Below are 20,144 nucleotides of genomic sequence, written 5' to 3'. Positions count from 1 at the left end.
TAATTTCAGCTGGAAATGATGTGTATGTGTGCGTGCGTCCCGGTTAATAGTTTCCTGCAAGTTTAACGTGAAATGGAGAGAGGCCAAGGGAAACCGCAGGGGCTGCGGAGGGATTAGAAAGGCAGAGGCGAGGAAGTTTCTGACATGCTAGAAACCAGCATCCCTGTCAAATGCAGCCGAGCTGGAATGTTGTCCCGTGTTTGGGGGGTATTAACACTGGAAATTACCTCCTTTCGTTTAGCTGTTAACGTTTCTGGAGGGTTGGGGGGGGGGTTGCTTTTAAGTTGCTAATGTAAACAGCCTAAGTAAACAAGCGTATCGTGGTTCTGTGTGGTGTGCAATGGGGGAACAAGTGAACTTCAAAGTGCGTGTTTCTTAAAGAAAAGTTAGGAAATATATGATAGCTTTATGGTAACAGTAATAAGAAAGGACTCTGGACTTCATGACTCTTTTTTTTTATTATTATTATTATTATTGTTATTATTTTGAAAGGTGCAAGAAGTTTTGTTATTATGTGCCAAAACCCATGCTTTAATCTTTTCGATACATCTGCTAGAATGTGCTATTACACTGGATATGGTCATGTTTAGTGTACAACTTCTATTTGTGTTTCTGATAACCCTACTGGTACTACTGGAAAAATAAACACTCACTTAACACGTGTTACCTAATCGTATTTTAACAGCTCTTGTGTAGATTACAGACAGCAAAATGCAGCCATAGCTGGAAATTTTTGTGCATGCCTGTCTTCAAATCTTAAAAGAAAAAAATGAAGTGCTGTTAGAAGTGTGCGTACCATCCAGTCTTAGCCGTAGGTTTTGTTTGTTTCTTTTATATACGGTTTTAGAAGCAGAACAATAGGGAAAAATGGAGTTAGGCAGCTGGTAATCCATTTGTCCACCACTTATGCCTACAAAGATTCCTGGTGCAAAGTTCATGAACTATCACTGAGGATGGTTCAAAATGGAATCCAGGAATTGGCCATACTAAAATCAGGCAAGAGTTTGTAAAAATAAAATAAACTGAAAAGCTGGGGATTGCCTACTCATAAACCTCTTAATAAATACGTTATCTATCTAGTATTCTACTCACTGTATTCAAGAAAAGGAAAAACTTGATCGATCATGTGGTTATTAGCCCATACCTTCTTAATTTATAATCAGGTGAACGAAAACATTTTTACTTTTCTTACAGTCTGAAATAGCCGATTTCTGACAAAAGACCTTGCCCCCTTTCTTTCTTTCATCTGTGTCCATGCTGCAAAAATAGGTCCTCAAGAATATAACTGTTTGGTTTACTGGTTCCGTTCCTTATCGCTCTTGGTCTCCGATTTATGCTGGTTTGAATATTTCTGTAATGTTGAAGTCATTTGCCATTATTTCCTTCAAGGATCATATTTACACACATCTGTAGAGTGTGAGCGCTATGATAACGGTTGGGGAAGTGGATACGTTCGTTTTGCTCTTGCATGGCTCAATATATTTTTCTTGTTACTTCAGAGAAGCTAGAAACATGATGAATGCTCCATTAGTGGTATTGGTAAGAAATACATTAACACAAGTGCACAGTCAGTGAGAAAGCGCTTTTATTTGAAAGCCTTCTCATAACGGACATGGTACTAATAATCTTAATGTGTAACCTGTGCTGCATACCTTCAGCGTTAGATTAGATTTGCTTTCGGATTCTTTGTGAGTACAATTTTTATTCAGGATAACTGAATTTCTACTAGATGTCCAGGCTCCTTGTTTCTTTTCAGCCTTTGCAGGCTCTGAAAGCCACAGGAATTTGCCAGGCGAAGGGCTGGGCGTGCATGTGGTAGGCGTTTCAGGATCCAGCCCTTCTTCTCAGAAGCCGGCCTCGGTATTGCGGGGCATTGAGGTCCGATATTCACGTAGAGTGAAATGCGGTATTAGAAAATAGAAGTCAAATCCCAAGACTGCTGTGTTGGTCGGATCCCCAAGAGCAAGCTGGAATAGCCTTCTCCGACGGATTACTGCAAATGTGGTGAGCGACTTTTGCAAGCCGTGCGGGAAGCGCTCAGCTTTCTGCCCCGCGAAGCCGTTTGCCACGGAACCGTCGCGGGGCGAGAGGTTTCCTAGCCGAAATCGCGGCGGTTCGCGCCCCTGGCGGCGCTCCGTGCTGGGGGAAGCGGGACAGGAGCCGGGGAAGCGGAGTGTGAGCTGGCCCTCCTGCTCGGGAGGGCTGGGATAACTGGGAAGAGACCCTGCCGTAGGGCGAGGGGGTCATCGCTGTGGCGGAAAGTTGCGGAGAAGCTTGCGACGTGGTTGCAGGCACGGATGCGTGCGTGGCAGAAGCGTGAAAGAGGTCCTTGAAGGAGGGCAGGGGTTTTGGAGCGGCAGATGCCGCGGCAAAACACGTGGCGGTCACGGCGGTGATGTTTTGAGGGGGGCAGAGAGGTCAGAGGTCTGCTGGAGCGAGGAGTAAAGGCGGGGGCCGATGGCCTCGGGAGCCAAAGCTCTTAATGCTGCCATAGGGAGACTTTGTAGCCGCACGGATAACCCGGTTTGGGCGCTTTGGGAATAAAGAGTCAAGAGCTGGGAAGCGACCGTCGGGATTCCCGCTCCTCGCCACGGAGCGAGGAGGAAGCGTTGGGCAGCTGAGCCGAGGTGAGATGAGGTACAGCGGTTATAACCGGGGTGCAGGGGGTGGCGAATAATCTTTAGCCTTTTCTGTTGCGTACGTGAAATCGAGAAGACAAACTTACAGGTTAAAGCAAAACGTAAGGATAGGAACCCAAAAGGAATCCGTGGCTCTGAAACGCTTTACTCTCGTTGGTAGTCTTTCCCAAAGATTTTTAGTTAGCGGGGTTTCCATCTTCTGACGTTTCTAACAGCGTCGTGACTGGAGATTGTCGAATGCACAGAAATTTATTTCCATAGACTTTGCAAGATCATTTTTCTTTAAAAGAGACCTTGCCGCACTTTTAATAACAGATGCACTTTGTTGCGTTCATTTGCTAAGCAACAGACTCGCTGTGTTGCCTATGAAGCACAAAAGCAAGGGAGGCTTTGCCACATGAAGTAGAGCTTACGTAAAGTTCATGAGCAGCAGCAGAAAGAGTGAGTGATGAATTTTCTGGGTTTTGCTCCTTACATTAAAATATTTTAAGGTTGGGTATTTTTCTCTGCTGGCTGCCATCAGCAATAGAAGTATCAACAGGAGAAAAATGGGTCGCTCGGGTTTTAGCATTAAGCAGCAAATCCAAGGCCAATAGGATTTAGCTGGGATGTTAAGGTTTATTCAGTGCATTTAGTTAATGAAGGGGGGGGAGGGGGGGGCAGAGGAAAAAAAAAAGTCAGCGTCTGGGGTTGGGGGAGGAGGTGAAATAGCCTTCTGCCACTGGGTGCATCCTGCGGTGACTCCTCCTGATTGATAGGTGTTCCACAAGACAAACCAGAACTGAGCGAAGGAGGTTGTAATTAAAAAAATACCAGCTCGATGCCAGCTCTTTTGGATTAAAATCAAGCAGAAAATCTTTGCAACAGGCATCCACCTAGTCTTAAGGGTGTATGTTTTTATGGAGTGTAGTGTCCATTGGCTAGGGGGATGGAAGAGGGAGACGGTAATACATCCGAGCGCCTATAAAGTGGTTATAAAGCCATGAAACTGTTCAGCAAGTGTGCCTATATGTTAACATTCATCAATCAGGCACAGAAATTAAGTTCAGATTAACAAACTCCCATTTGAGCAGTATGCCAGATTTCCAGCAGACAGCCCCATCGTCCCTGACGCACACGGGTGGCCCTTCGCTGGGCTCACCCGTATTCTGAAGCTTTTGTGTCCCCTGCCAAAGGCTGTCATCCTGTGTACACACACGCTGTTCAGCATCTTGACTTGCCTTCCGAGCCCTGAAAGCCTTCAGCGCAGAGACACAAAAAACAATTAGTATAGAAAGTCATTGTTATTTAAAATATAAAGGGTTACTATCTCTACTAAAAAAAAAAAAAAAAAAAAAAAAAAAGGCAAACCAACATGAATGGATCTTTTTTCCAAGAGGGTTAATGTTACGGGGGCAAGGGCTTGGTTGGTTTGTTGTTTTTTTTTTAAATTCTGTTCCCCTACAGACCAGGCTCCCACTCAGATCAGACCTTGTTTTTCCCAGAGCTGTAATGGTCATTTAGAGTCAGATGAACTTTCCTATTCCGCCCACCCCCTCAGAGGTCCGTGCTTGACGTCGTAGGTAGACGCTGCTGGGAGTCACTGAGCAGTGATTAAGACTGTCAAGACTCAGCCCAGTGACCTCAACAGACTTTCCCTCTGAGAAGGACAGGGGCATCGGTGGCAGGATTTGACTGTAACAGCATGGAATAAATAAGCAGCAGAGTCCACATACCTGGTGTTTTCAGCATAATCTAGTTGCTCAGACAACCTGTGGCTTGGTACAAGCGCGCAAGGAGGACGCTGCAGCATTTCTTAGTAGGATTTATTGCAGTGACACCTGAAAACTTCTACAAAATGGTTCAGAGAAAAACTTGAATGTGTAGGTTTGGTTTTGTTTCCTTTTGACCTCAAGAACAGTTTAAGACAAACATTTTTCAAATAACTAAACAAAACCACCCCAAACAATGAAAATGTTTAGAAAAATACTGTTTGCACTTCTCTGCCTTGTTCTGTATTGCTTTATTTCTGTTAGATTCACAGTATGCTTACTGAAAAACTTTTGACTATACTTACAGACTAGTTTAGGGACATGTCTGTAATAAGAAACAAAGAATAATTTCACTGAAATAAATTTATAAAAAAAAAAAAAAAAAACCAAACAAAAACCAAACCCAAAACCAAACAAAAGCATTTGACTGTGATGCTTTAAAACGAGGCTTTCTGAAGGTTCAGCCAAGTTTTAGAAAACGGGGGTGGCTGTGTCAGAACCGCAGTCCCAGGCGTGCAGCGAAAGTCTGGGTGGCTGCATACAGAGCAAGTGGGGCTCTAGAAAAAGACTCCCGTCATCTTTTATATACAAATAGATATGCATTTGTTGGTGAGCAAATACAGATAAGATATTAGTGCTAATCCGAGGATTTCATGAAACGAAATCTGAGCAGTCTGGTTGTCCTGGTGGCAACAAGGGCAGTGGAATACCATCCCAGATGCAGAGCACTCTCCAGAAAAGCAGAGGGCACGTCTCCCAGGAAAAGAATACTTTTGGATGTAGCTACATGGCAATGAAGTGCTTGTTGCGATGTCCACGCCGTCCAGTCCTGTATTTATTTATGATGGTCTTTTGCCTTTACCTCCGTTGGCTTGTATTTTCTTGTTGGTGGGCAGTACAGCACTATTCAGCATTTGAGCCTGGTTTAAATGAATAGAAAGACAGAATGTGAGCTTTGAAGACCATAAAATGACTTTTCTGTGATTTCATTCAATTAACAAAACTGTGTGCGTACCTCAAGGATTTCATTAGCATGATTGTGGCTACGTGCCAGGATCTAGCCGGAAGAGCTAATGGGAATTTTGCCGGCTGTTTTGTAACATTAAACATTCTATAGAACAGCAGAGATTTTTAAATGAAAAGGCTGTAAAAACATTGGGGACAGACGCAACCTTTGTAAATACTGTAAATCCACTCAATAGCTACTATACAGTACTGGATTAAATACTGAAAGTCCCTGAGCTGCCTGGATCTGGTGGAGATTTGCTTACATATGATCAAAGTGATTAAAAAGACTGTTTGTCTTTTTTATTAATGTATGTCATACCTATGAGAGTAAATTAAAATAAAATATTTTGCTCCTGCAAATAGGAAAATACGAGAGATCACCATTGTTCTGATAAGCAAGTTCAGAGTTTTCATTCGCAGTGATGAGAATCAGGTTTGGAGTCTCAACTCCTTTCAGTTCAGAGGTGTTTAAATCTCTGGATTTTGATTTGAGTAGTGGGGAACATCAGAAGTTACACCATTAGATTTCTCCGGGAAGAGCAAGGGCTCCAGGCAGACACAGAGAGAGAGAGAGAGATTTCATTTCCCCCTCCCTCCTTCCCCCATCAGCATTCCCACTGTACAAATACAGATGCCCGGAGGTAACGAAAAGACTGTCGCTGTTAATTAAGTGCTGTGAGCATCCCAAGATGCTTACTGTGGACTGGGATGGGATAGAGAAGGCTGAGTAAAAATTAGAAGAGCTCTTAAACCTTGCTCGTGACAAAGTCTAATGTCCCTTCAGTGTTTGTAGCGTCAGATAAGAAATACTCTGAATCTGACGCTGTGTTTTAAGAGACTGCTGAAAGTTTGGAGGCTTCTGTTGTTTCAGCAGGAATGATACATCTCTGACAAAAGCCTCCAATGTGATTCGTGGTGATGGAGCCTCCTGAAGCTGTACTTTCCGTGACTAACTAGAGCAGCTCCCTAAACAGCTTCCGATGCTGACAGAAACGCGTCTGCATTTGGGGGTGCCTGTTGTGACCGTCACGTGCTGGGTGTGATTCTTTCCCACTGTCCTGGTTTCAGCTGGGATAGAGTTAACTGTCTTCCTAGTAGCTGGTACGGTGCTCTGTTTTGAGTTCAGTATGCGAAGAATGTTGATAACAGTGAAGTTTTCAGTTGTTGCTAAGAAGCGTTTAGTCTAAAGTCAAAGATTTTTTTCAGCTTCTCAAGCCCAGCCAGCCAGAAGGCCGGAGGGGCACAAAAAGTTGGCACAGGACACGGCCGGCGCAGCTGACCCAAACCGGCCAACAGGGTATTCCACACCGTGTGACGTCATGTCCAGTATGTAAACTGGGGGGACTGGGGGTGGGGGGAGTCGCCGCTCGGGGATTAACTGGGCGTCAATCAGCGGGTGGTGAGCAATTGCACTGTGCATCAGTTGTATAGTCCAATTCTTTTATTATTACTGCTGTCATTTGATTAGTATTATCATTATTAGTTTCTTCTTTTCAGTTCTCTTAAACCGTTCTTATCTCAACCCAGGAGTTTTACTTCTTTTCCCGATTCTCTCCCCCATCCCACTGGAGGGGGGGGGAGTGACAGAGCGGCTGCGTGGTGCTTCGTTGCTGGCTGGGGTTAAACCACGACACGCACGCTTCTAACCAGCCTTACTCTTGGCCTCCTGTTTGGTTACAGGTACCATAATTGCCTGTATCTCCCTGGGAGCTAAAGTACCAATTAATCTGTCAGCATATCCTCTCGGAACTTCTTATGTGATGTCACAGTATTCAACCTCTCGTTGGTAGCTCATTAGCGTTTGTGAGTAATTTCAGCCGTGTGTTAAAAAGCATGCTTTGACACGACACGGATCTTCAGCTGTGGCACGGTAACTTCAGGGATGCCTGTTCCACTGGCTGTGGAGCAGAATGCAGTAGCTTAAACACTAGAAATGCAGATAAATTCCTTCGGCAACTACTAAGACTGTCATGACGGAGTGTAACGGTCGCTCACCTGTTTTGCTTCGTGTTGCCCCCCGCATAGGATCGCACCCACGGCCAGGTACTGAGTGTCAGCTGATGGGTGAGAGGTGAGGGGTGCTTTATGGCCGGTGGGCGATACGATCTCCTTGCAGTCGCGTGAACATTCTTTAATGCGGTTGGATGATGCTTTTTGATTTCTCATAAACAGCCTTCCTGCTCTCTTGGTTTTCAGTTTCAATGCAAAGGTGATAAAAGGCAGCGTTACGGCCATGTAGGCAGCCTGTCTTGATGTTCCCATATTTTCCGGTACTAGTTTTCTTCTGACAAAGGTAGCCTTCACTTTTGGATACGCTAAACTTTTAGAGGGTTTTGTTTGCTTGCTTTGTTGTTTGTCTGGGCAAATATATCAACACCACCTGTGGTGGATTCCATATAAATATAAATATATATATGCCAGGTTTTTTGGTAGCCACTTCTTGACCCCAGACTTGCTGGGAGGAGATTGCTGACAAACTATTTGGACCCTGGGTTTTGCCTTGTCATCCCTGGGTTTCGTTTTAGGGTAATCTGCTCACTGAGACCTATTCACTTCTAATCCTGTTCATTGTCTGAAAGGCAATCTCACAGCACTGTGACCTTTCCTTGCCTGTTGTACCTCTGGTTCAGAAACAACCCTGATCTTACTTGGAGTGGGTGTGCGAAGTTACTGTGGAGTTGGCAATAAAATGCAAGCGAGGCTTTAGAAAAAAAAGTGTACAGAAACTATCCTTTTTACTCTGCTTTTATTACGTTGGATTGTGCACAGATGGATGGGCTTTTAGTTGGCGCGGGAGTAAAGGGCCCACCAATATATATCTAAACCTTTCTAAAGCAACTTGAATTCCCTTAGGAGCAATGCATTAAAGTGCCTATGAAAATGGAGTTTTCTTTTACCTTGTGACCTTTCCGCTTTCCCATCGCTAGGCAGGAAAGACCCAATCTCCAGTGAATATTATTATTAGTCAATAAAGTTAAAAGCAGCAGATCATATATACATTGGGAGATAAATATTAACGAAAGTAGCCAGAACTAGGGTTGCCTACAGCTACTAATAAAATGTCACCTTCAGTTTAGCTCTGCATGCCGCTGAGATTAGACTTAAAAATACATCAAAATCTGATGCTCTCAATGAGAATGTGGCTGAGTTGACAGATACAGAAATGTATTTCTAAATAATATCCCTAAAATCTACTGGACAAGCATAAAAGATTGCAGATGCACCTAAAATAGGTTTCATTTCTAGTTCCTACACTGCTAATGCAATTCAGATTTTTTCAGATACATATATTTTTATATTGGGGGATTATCGTATGTGGAGCTTAGTAGATTTTACAAAGTCCTTTCTTGGCTGTGTTGATTTCAAAAATACTAATTCTTACTCACTTGAAACACTTAAGTGGGAACTTTAACTACAACTTTAAACCATGCCTGGCAACTTTCTAAAGAAAATAATCATGTTTATACTACATTAAGTCTCTTGCATACTTTTGTTTATTAGAATCTGGGCAAATCAAGTAACATTTGTGCACATATTTGCCCGAGTTTGAAAGGAAATTGATTTGCACTGTTTTCTCTGCTTTCTGAGAAACAAGTCTGTTGCTGGGAATAGTCACAGAAACATCTCGGCTGAAGTAGTTCTGGGTTGATACTTTTATTTTCTTGATAGTAATTGCAATTTTGGGGGGTGTGGGGACATCCACAGAATAAAACCACTTTGGACTTGCAAATATGTCTAAAGCTGAGGGCAAAGTCATCTTCAAAAATCACATCCTCACAGACTCAGACTACTGATGACTTTGGCTCAGCATGTCTTCTGCTGCAAACCTTATTTCAAGAGATTATTAGTCAAAATTTGAAAACTATGCAGATGTCTCTTGCAGAAAGCCGATGATCTGTCTAATGATCCTCAATACTCTGGGGGAAGCCGGAGAAAATGGTGTGTACTTGCATGCTTTTCATTGAGAACCATTTATTAGGGTAGATGTCAAATGGGTAGGCTATAGTAATAAACAAAAATGGTTTTACAGCTCATGTTGTGAGACTGGCTTTCGTGTCTGCAGCTTTGAATAAGTGCTGCTTGTAACAGTCTCTTGCCTTCACACTTCTTACTCATGAAAAGGACTTAACTGTATTTGTTCAGATAAATTTCTTTTTAATTTATGATGTGTGATCAACAAAGCATGGAGTTCATCAACATTAATTTTAACCTAACTGTCGTGTTCAATTCATATTTAGTCAAAGTCAGTAGTTTTGTGTAAGCACTGGACACCTATTTTATGTACCTCTCTGTAGCTTGTATATACATGTAGCGACCTTGTGACAAAAATGGTATTAGAAGGGATTCTGAGCCATAAACATCATCTTCTGTTTCTCTTTTTTGGCAATCTGAAGTGCCACTGATCTGCATTCTTAGCCAATGATGGTCTTGGATTTGTAACTGAAGCCATATTTTAACACAGTTTACTTGGTTAGTTTTTACAAACTGAAACAGCTCTTTCGACGTCTTCCAATCATTTGCTGCCTTAATGCTTTGGGACAGACTGTGAAGGTTGTCCTGAATTTTAACACGTGTGCAGAAGACCAACTGTGATAAGAGGCTGAGCTGGAGGTAGCCCTGTCCTGTTGTAACATCCAAGGCAGGCGTTGAGGAGGAGGAGATGTCCTCAGAGCCCCTGACAGAATTTCTCCTCGATTATTCCTTTGGAGCAGTTGGATGAGAACAGGTTTCTGTCTAATCCCCGAGGGCTCCTGGGATCCTTTGTGCTCCTACATCCCAGGAACATCCATCTTTGTGACAACACAGAGATGTTACCAGCCACTTCTGTTGACTTGGGCTGCAGGGTGGCATCTCATCGTGAAGGTGATGTGTGATACCGCTCCAGCTTGTATCTGAATAAGATACGAGCTTTTTCCAAGTGACAAGCAACAGAACAAAAGGAAACAGTTTCAAGTTGCATTAGGGGAGGTCTAGATTAGATATCAGGAAAAAAATTTTCACTGAAAGGATTATCAAGCACTGGAGCAGGCTGCTGAGGGAAGTGGTTGAGTCACCATCCCTGGAGGTTTTTAAAAGCTGTGTAGATGTGGTGCTTAGGGACATGGTTTAGCGGTGGACTTGGCAGTGTTAGGTTTATGGTTGAACTAGATGATTTTAAGGGTCTTTTCCAACCTAAATGATTCTATGATTCTAAGATCTGTGGAAACTGTGTTTTCACGGGCTCTGGTCGTCTTCTCCCATCCATTTCTCCTGACTTTCCTTCCTCTCTTCAGAAGGCCTGAGTTTTAAGCCTGGATGGCACCTTCTGTTTGGGGTAAAAGAACAAAGAAATGGGTTTGCAAAGATACCTTGTCTCAGTCGTGGAACCAATGGAGAGTGAGAGTGGTATGGCCATGAGATTGGAAAGGGAAAGTCTTTGCAATATCTTTGAGTAGAAAGTGCTTATCTTGGTATGTGGATTTTTTTCCACGTCCCTGAGAGGAGATGTTATTCTTAACGACATGGGAAAGGTCTAGTGTTTAGCATGGGAACACTACACCGTAACTCCTATTTTATTATGTCCACCGCCACTTTGCTTCAGTAGGAACACGGACTTTCCAAAAATTGTGCATTTTTATTTCAACCACTTGGAACATTCAGCGGCGAAATACCTAAAACATCATATTCTAGGCAGGTTTGTGGGATTTTTTTTCCCCCATTCAAAACTGTCCCAGCCCCAGTACTGCTGATACCAACTGAAATGGGAATGAATGCCCCAAGAAGGTGCTGCGGTGGTGCGTGAGCAGACAGTCTTGGACGGCATCCAGTGCATCTGAAACCTCTGTGTGAAGTTGTGCGTGTCGGCGTGTCTGCGTTAGCAAGGGACTCTAATGGGATGGAACAAGTAGGCTTTGGTTGGTTGTTGTCCGAGCCTCCCTAGTAAACACTGGTGTATTATCTAGTTTACTGTCATAGTACTGTAGACACAAGGGCGTGATGTAAAAATGAAAAAAAAAAAAAAAATCAAACAAAACACTCTCTTGCAGCAAGGGGCAATCTGTAGCTCTACTTACAGTTATAACTACTGCAGTGTTTCTCTTCTGAGCTGATTGCGATTGTGCATCTTGGATGCGTTTGTAGAAAAATACCATTGTACAAATGTTTCTCAGCAAATGGACTGCAGTCGATTACCTTTCTTGAACCTGTGACATTTCCATAGCAGAAAAAATGTCTCAAATGGCCTTGTTTATGGGGCAAAGAGGTGTATTCTTGTTCCACTGCTCGTTTGGGTTTTCATGACAGTTGGCAATCGAGTAACAAAATCTTCCCAAGATGTGTACAGCAATGCTATTAAGTATAAAAAATTCTTGCTTGCTTCTTCTAAATCCATTGTAAATCAGTTGGATTATCAGACAGACACTTAACAGTATTAGAAGCGTGCGATCCAAGATAAAATGCTGTTTCAAGAATTTAGTGGGCAGAGTTACATCTGGTTACGAGTATGGTATGTCTGATGCAAGGCGGGAGTATTCCCCAAAGCTGCCTAACAAGGCTTCCCCCCAGCCTTGGCTCAGTCTGTACTCAGTGGAGGGAGAAACACCTCCAAGCAGAGCAGCTCCGAATTGCCCGTCTCGGAAGCCAGTCATTCTCTCCTGGCTATTGGGAAGCCTTGCTGGGCTGAATTTAACCCCTGAACATCAGTCCGCTTGGATACATCAGTATTTAGCTGCCTGCGGTGCAGACTAGTGCATCAGCACAGTCCTCCTGCAGATCTTTTAAAACTACCATTAAGTGGGCTGCTTGCCTACTGACGGCGATATAGCCGCAGCAGCACAAAACCAGGCAAGAGCCTGAGCTTTTACCGGCATCCACACGTGGGTTTGCAGGTTGTGCTTACGTCGGCGTGGCTATGGCTACGCTGCCTGCGCAGTGCCCAAGGAAATAATTACTCTCACGTTAGCTCAGTCCACGCCGCTGTACAGCAGCATGAGGGGCACAGCAGCAGCCTTCTGGATCTCATTAATCTTAAGGCCAGCTTCTCGTCGTCTTTTGTAGACTCCTGCTGCTCTGTTGAATGTATTTGCAAAGTCAAACTTCACTTTTTTTTCAGTCTTTGAGGTAAATCTCTACTTACTTGTTCCAATTTATTTGCTATGAGCAGGTATGGCTTATGTTGACATTGCTTGAAGACTGCAAGTTGGATTAATTGAGAGCAAGTCTTCTTGCTGTTTCGAGACACATCCAGGGCACTCGCTCTATGTCCATCTTTAACTGTTATGGCGGGTTATTTGCCATGTTAATGCCATTTTTCCTGTCTGTGGTTAGTATTAACAACCTGTCTCCCATAAGTTGCAGGGGAAATTGAAAGTACTTCTTCCAGACAGCCTGTCTTCTAACTTTAAAACTATATACAATTTTGACATCTCTCTGAATTCATCTCTGCTATTGGGTACCCGGACAGCAAAACAAACCCCAGTCCATTCCGTTGGCAGGCGACCGTAGGGTCGAGCTGGGTCCTGCTAGGCCCAAGACTCGCCTGTTTTCGGTAGAACTGCCACGTGTGTAAAATGGCTTCACCTTGATTAAAATGCAGTCTCATGCATACTGCTGTGGGGTGTTAAGTTCTGCAAATGTTTGGCCTACATTATTCTGTTCGGTTTTTCCTTCTTTAGCTAAAGGAAATTGCTTCTCATCTTATCCTCTACTAGGACTCTAAATAATTCTCTTCTTTCATCTATATTGTTACCTGTAAGTTATTTATAGGCCATGATCATATTCTGCTCAATCCTCTTTTCTGGATTATATAACTTTAGCTTCCTTAGTCTGTCTTCACAGTCAGTATCTCACCCTCCAATTCCTATATCATTTAAGTCAGCCTTCTTTGTGTATGCCTAGTTATTTTATATCTTTTTTTTGCAATCCGTTGAGGTAAGAGCTGCATGTGATATTCCGTTTGTGGTCACGTCATGGCTTTGTACTGTGGAATTATTACCTCCTTGGATTTATAGGAGATACGTACACATCAAAGACCAGCAGTTGCTTCTTCTGCAAACAGATCAAACATGCAAAATAATCTTCGATCTCCGATCAAATATTGACCCTGCTTTCAGATGGCATCACGCTCGATGCTTTCAGACAACTACAGTTTTTGTCGGTGCCGCTTATATTCCAACCTAAAGCTTGCTTTATTATGAGTAAACATAGCCTTGTTTTCTGTGTCGGCACATTTCAAATGTTTGTGGATTGCTATCCTCTTTGGCTTTGTAGACAAAGGCAAATCAAATGGGAAGATGCAAAATATTTCCTTCAGAGTGTATGAACTTAATGCTTATGGACTTTTTTTTTTTATTATTAAAAAAAAAATCATTCCTCTTTACTTGATATGTATTTGGGTTTTGGTTAATTTTCAGGTGTATCTGTCATTTCTGATTTCAAGAGAGCAACAAAGTAATAGTTCTAAAATAAAGAGACACCAACGGCATGTAAGACCAGCTGCTGGACGTACCAGAGTTCTCACAAAACCAACTTCAGTTGCTGTGTTTAGGAGGCCTCTAAATTTTTACAGCCTTGGTTGGTTTTGTTCTCCACTCCACGCTTATACCCCCCCCCTCACCCCAGTACATCAAACCTCTGAACCGTGTCTGATTTCTCTCCCTTGAATTTAAGATGTTTTCAGTTTCAGTGTGACCCAACAATGAATTACATTTGTAAATCAAATTACATAGAAATATCATGGGGTTCTATTAATGACATCTGTAGTAACTTCTATAATAATAATAATAATAAAAAAATCTTTATTTTAACTTTCTGTAATTTTCTAGTAATGTACATTTTCCAAGTCAGTAGTCTTTTTCTGCTAAATTTATCCTGTGTGTCTAATTCTTTCTCTACTGCTGTTTCTCCTCCCTTGAGTAACATTTAGCACCTTTTGCTTCCTTCCAGAGTTGCTTATCTGTGTGAAATAGCTCACACCACTGGCAACTTGTATTGTTCTTGCCTGAGTGAATGCTAGAATTTCAGAATTAGTAGCAAAGCAGTTTGTTCCTTGATTATCACATTCTTCTGCTCATCCAGATGTAAACACTTAAAGACTTTGTGCTGATTGTATCACCACTGGTGGTTCTTACTCTTCCCATCCAGATTTATCCTTGGCATCAGTGGCCACGTTGCTTATTTGCTTCCATAGTAGTCTGTGCCAGAGATTAATTTGTTTCATTATCTTCAGTTGGAAAAAATATAAATGTTGCTCAAATATTGTACAAAAGATTTTGATGCATGGTTCTGGATGATGCATTATCATAATTCAGGTGAAAGTTGAATAAGGCAAGCTGTCTTTCAAATGTGCCTGCTTCCTCCTGTGATGGAGGTCCTTGCCAATTGTTGGCAAATCCATTCTGACTGCTAGGTTATACTTGTTATTTAAAAAAAAAAAAAAAAAAAATTTAAATGCATTAAGTGCTTTAAGATCAGTGCCACAATGAATGTCATTAAGTAGTCTAATGAACCAAGTATGTTCCCTTTTGAAGTCAGCAGTCACTGAGATCTGGGAGAGCAGTGTTAGTCCTGAAAAGTTGAAACACAGTCCTGTTGTCCCAAGGGAAGCCCAAGGAGAGGGGACTTGCTGCAAAAATTGAACTGGAATTAGAAAATAACAGGCTTTAGGGAGAAAATTTAAGCCATTTGAAGGCATCTTTCTAGCCCTGGAGCTGGAATCTTGTCTCATATCTCATTGCCACAGCATCTGCAGAGACCTGGCTTCGATTACCATCTCCTCGGTAAATGACGAGTTCCTTCCTAATGTCTGTCTCGGGCTATTAGACGTGGAGTTCATCTTGCCATACTGTGCTGGGAGCAGAGGAGCTCGGGGTGGGTATTCCCGGTTTGCCTCCCCCATCCTCAGAGCAGCTCTCTTGAACGCCCTTGGCATTACTGTGAACTGAAGGGTGGTGGGGAGGTTTGCCACAAGTGCCTGAGTTTAGGAAATTAGGATATTGGAGGATTTTGCTTGTTATCATTTAAGGTTAGTAGCCTGTTCAGGGAGTCTGTGTTGTAGCGCATAAATAGCTAAAGAAAAACGTGCGGTGGAAGTCAGATACGTACAGTTAACAGGTTCTCGAGATTCCAAGAAACCATTCGCTTCCTACTTATACAGCTGAAGCCTTCCGTATTGTTTTGTTTCTGAAACAAATGATGCTGCCACGTTACTCCGGTCGGCTACAAAAGCCCAGGAGTGCCCTTGCTGCCCTGCAGAGCTGTCTGGCATCTGGTGACGAGGCCGGAGAATGGAAAGAGAGCGTGAGCGGGCTCTGCACCACAGGCGTGCGTCCCCATGGTATTTATAGGCTCTTACAGCGCTGTCGGTACGCAAGGCAGAGAGGCAGGGAGCGTTGCTGTCATGCTGCCTGTGGTCGTGTTGTCAGCAAGAGAGAATAGATGTGCGTTTGGGTTTTTTTTGTGGGCTGGTCGTTGGGTTGGTTGGGTTTGGGGTTTTCTGGGTTTTGTTGGGGTTTTGGGGTGTGTTTGGGGGGGTGGGTTTGCTTTTGGGGGGAGGTTGGGGGGTTTTGGGGGTTGGGTTTTTTTGTTTGTTTGTTGGGTTTTTTTTAATCTAAGCCACCCAGGTTGATTAGTCTGCCGAGTGCAGAGAGTTGGCCTGCACGGACTAGCTGCTGTCTGAGTGTCCGTGTACCTTCTGGGATGAGCAGAAATGGCTGTTGAACAGCTTCGTCTCCCAGACACTGGAATTGCAACCACAGCTACTCCTGAGCCAGCAGTTGTGTGTGTGTGTGTGTTTGCAAGGGGGGGGGATCCCTTTGCAAATGAACCAGATTTTCAAGGTCTGAGCAGTAATTTGTACTAAGTTCGCTCGCGTTGTAAAAAACTATCCTCGCAAGGTTAAAAAGGAAAATTGGCTCCTATTCATACAGTTTCCTGGTGTCTAGGGGAGATGTGTAAGCCCACTATGGGCTTACACATATTGTCACCTAACTGCTTTCTGCGCCTTGGTAGTCCTTGCACCTTAATTGCTTTGTTCTTCGGCTTGGGATCAACGTGACCACCACGATGCTCATCTTAAGGTCTGTGTTTAAATTGGAATGGCACAGGGGACGCTTACAGAGGCAGAAATTGTTCTGTTATCCCTTCTGCTCGCTCTTTCTTCTTTTTTTTTCCCCCTGCCCTTTTTTTCTCTTTTTCCCTTACTGCCAAAGAAAATGCAGCACACAAATTGGAGTAGCAATCACTTTGTCTGCTCTTGTCTTGCACCTGAGATCAGCTTAGGAGCGTGAAGTTGCAAAGTGCTGTTAAACACTCACAGTTTAAGACCAATAGCAAGTGTGTTAGTTGCTAATGCTAGGGTGGCTTGGGCAGAATATAACAATACAAGGTAGGGTTGAGTCACTTGGGTTAACTCTCAATTTCTTTGTCCCCACGGATCCCCTTACCCAGTTATCAATGGTAAGGAAGCCCTTTCCAGTGTGACCTGAGTTATTTTACTCCATGCTTGGCAGTATTATTTGCAAAGACAAGCCTATATATTTCAAATTCACTTTTATTTTTCGTATCTTATGAACCAAGGATAATAAATTTCAGTGCAATTTTCAACAACATAGTTATTTTATTTAGCTCTTTTGTAGTAGTTTTATTAACATTACTTTCAGTTTTCTCTAATTAAGCAGCTCAATTGCTGTTGTTTGATGTAACAAAGATATTCAGTAAGCTTTCATGGCCTCATAAAGGAGTCTTATGTTTTATTTCATCCAAAAATCTGAACGAGTTTTCTGAAGTAGTCCATTATTCTTTGAAGCCATTCTGGACCACTGATTTCTAGCTCATCAAAATCAAGTTTTTATTGAAGTGGAGTGCTTTGCAGATTTATAGTAATGCAAGTGTGAACATTAAATCTGTCAGGATGTTACATGTATGACCTGTCTGGAAAAAAAAAAGTGTGCAAGTCCCTGTTCCATGTCTTTGTTCTACAGGGAAGGTTTCTGGTGTTAACTCATCTTTGTTTATATTTCATTTACTTGATCTGGATCTCTTTGAAAGCACGGTTGCTCCCAGTTGCAAATCAGAGTTGTTGACAGCCTCAATGTTAATCAGTCGTACAGAGACTAAAAGAAAACAATTTTGCTTCATTTTTCTTGATCAAGTGCAAGAGTAGATGCATGCACATTTTCTGGTTGATGTGTTCATGAATTCCCTTCCCCCTTTTTTGATCCATCTTTGATCCTACCAAAGCATCTTGAATTTGAGCCAGATTTCTCTGGGAAATTGTCCCCTTGATGATGTTTGCCAGGAAAGGGATTTCTACAGTGTGTTAGCAGGGAAAAAGACTGCTAACACGCTGTAGATGTGGGAATAAGTAACATCAAAATCACTGTGGAAAAAAATTAGATTATTGTTGTCTGCACTGTATAAATCCATAAGATTTTTTTTTCTGGTGATTCTATCAAGGTTTTGTCGTGTTTTCTATCAAATTGCACAATCCCCACATACAAATTAGTCTGAGGATTTTTTTAATCATTATTTCCTGTATAAATTAGAGAGAGGAGGAGATGGCGTTATTGGAAAGAGCCTACATAATCATCTACATTGGGTCTCAGCTAGTGCATGGTGACTATATTGTTCTTTCCTCTCCGTAATGCGGTGTATCACCAGAAGCCATGATGTGCCGTTGCCAAACACCAGAGTTAGAGCTGATGCTTAGTGCTCAAACCCTTAGTCAAAATTTGGAAGGGGATTGGGGAAAAGAACCCTGTTCAAATCAATATTTCTTTTAAATGCCTGCACCAAGAACACTCTATAAAGAGCATAAGGGATGCGTGTCTTCAAAACCAACATGTGTACAAAACATGGATTGAAAGAAGCGCTCCAGGGGCTTCAATGATCAGTGGGCACAAAGATGCTTTTGTTTCCAAGTTTGTGCCTGAGGGGATATCTGTCACGTAGAGGACTCTTCATATAGGCCACATAATGCTGGGCTGGGCCCTTTGGGTGAATCATATCTGTTGCTAAGTGGATGCACGAGATGCTCTCGAAGGAAATATGGAGAGGACTATACATAGTGTAAACCTCTGTCGGAGCAACGGGCCCTCCCCTTGCTCCAGTGGAACCCAGGGAAGGAAAGAATTCTGCAGGCAACTAAAAGAAAGATATTTTAAAACAAACAAAAAAAAAAATAGGCCTTTCTGTTTGTCCCATGTCTGGCGATTCGTGGGCGAATGGAGATGACACATAGGACTTCTCCAGGGCGGCATGTATGCACCTCCCTGCGCCCCCGGTAGTATATCGGCATTTCACTTTGTGCTGTAAATTGAGTCTGTGGTTCTGGTCAAAGACATGCTGGCTCTGAACCAGGACCAGGCACGGATCTTGCATGCTGAAGATCAGTCTCAGGCAGTTGGGCATGGGTGCTTTCCTGTATAACTGAAGGCTGATAAACTACAGAAAGAAGGATTGCAATGTAATTTGTACCTAAACGTATCTAGAATGAAGGGACCTAAAAACGTTAGCATCTGTGATTTCAGTTCAAAGAAGTCTTGTCCACAGAGCATGTCTCTTCTTCTCCCCCCTTCCTTTTAGGCAAAGCTAGGATAGCAGTATTCTAAGCAAAACAGCTAAATTGCAATAAAGAGAGATCTTCTAAAAAAATGGGTTTGAACCTATAGTCTGTGAAGCATACCTCACAAACCCGTGGCAGGTAAAGATGAAAAGCAGGCACTTTGCCTTGGGCTTAATTTTGCTATTCAAAGGTCTGCATCTCCGCTGGAAAATATTTAGGGATCTGTGAATTGAAAACAGTTGAAAATCACTGACCTGAAAATATATTCCCTTGTTTTCAGAAAACCAGCAAGACTGAGTTAGCAGAACATTTCTCTATGGTGATGTTGCTGCCTTTCCCCCTACCCCCTATCCTACTAATGGATCATGTGGTTTGTAGCCAGAATATAGCCTTTCATTTCTTACGGTCAGAACCTTTTCTAACGAGATCTTTTTGTGTTGAAACATCAGCATGGAGCTTTTCTAGACTGCTTGTACAATTATCTGATGTATTGCAAATTAAATGCAAATGAAAAGTTAGATTAGTTTGAAAAAAAGAAAAGTTTCTCAATTTTAAATGGTTAGTCTTGCCAAAGAGATCTCCTATTATAACAATGATGTCTTATAGTTCTGGATCAAGGCTTATTCCTATTTATGCTCAAAAAAAAAAATATTTAAAAATTACTACTGTAAATGAAACTGAGATGTGATTACACTAGATATCATAATTATCCATGACAGTGCAGCCTGCCTTTGGAACGCATGTACTACAGGCACAGCATTCATATATTCCAGACCTCTGACCTTAAGCAGATATCATTATTTTAGTCATATGGGCAAGCCAGAAGGAAAGGTCAGAGCTCATTCATGTGTACTTACATTATAGTTCTTTATTTTACGTATACAAGCGGTATTTCAGTTTGGAGGTTTGTAGGAAGAGGTTACCCCAAAAGGTGTTTATGTTGGAATCGGGCTTCGTTCTGACAGAAGGGTGATGTTTTATGGGATATGGCACTGGTTTTTTGGTGTTTGGGATTCCTTCCCCCCTTTCCCCCCGGCTTTGGGGTTTTTTTCAGCATGGAACGTGTAGGAGGTTGCTGTTACCTAAATTATGTGCTGAAATCACTAGGGTTGCCTGGGGTGGACATCATTTCCCTTGAAGTAACTGTCATCTTCATGAAACGTGCTCATGTCTGATCATAGCCCTTGGCAGCAGTCTTGAGCAGGA

At 42.6% G+C, this 20,144-nt stretch overlaps 1 protein-coding gene across 12 annotated transcripts in view; it reads left to right on the top strand.

The window, feature by feature from the left end:
- The window catches only part of LOC126051298 (poly(rC)-binding protein 3-like), a 520,061-nt gene that overhangs the window by 373,888 nt on the left and 126,029 nt on the right, over positions 1-20,144 (top strand). The window contains exon 1 of one of the 12 annotated variants that reach the window (XM_049830410.1): positions 2-22. The exons of 3 other annotated variants lie outside the window; for them this stretch is intronic. The gene's annotated coding sequence lies outside the window, so the exon portion shown is untranslated. Of the gene's footprint in view, position 1; positions 23-1,829; positions 2,005-2,112; positions 2,638-20,144 lie in introns of those variants that run through there. 8 more of the 12 variants (XM_049830405.1, XM_049830404.1, XM_049830406.1 and 5 more) reach the window with 8 other exon arrangements.

Source organism: Accipiter gentilis, chromosome 27 (genome assembly GCF_929443795.1).
Source record: "Accipiter gentilis chromosome 27, bAccGen1.1, whole genome shotgun sequence".
In the NCBI taxonomy this organism is placed as follows: domain Eukaryota; kingdom Metazoa; phylum Chordata; class Aves; order Accipitriformes; family Accipitridae; genus Astur; species Astur gentilis.
The sequence above is the reverse complement of the archived record's forward strand: the minus strand, read 5'-3'. Positions and strand labels throughout refer to the sequence as shown.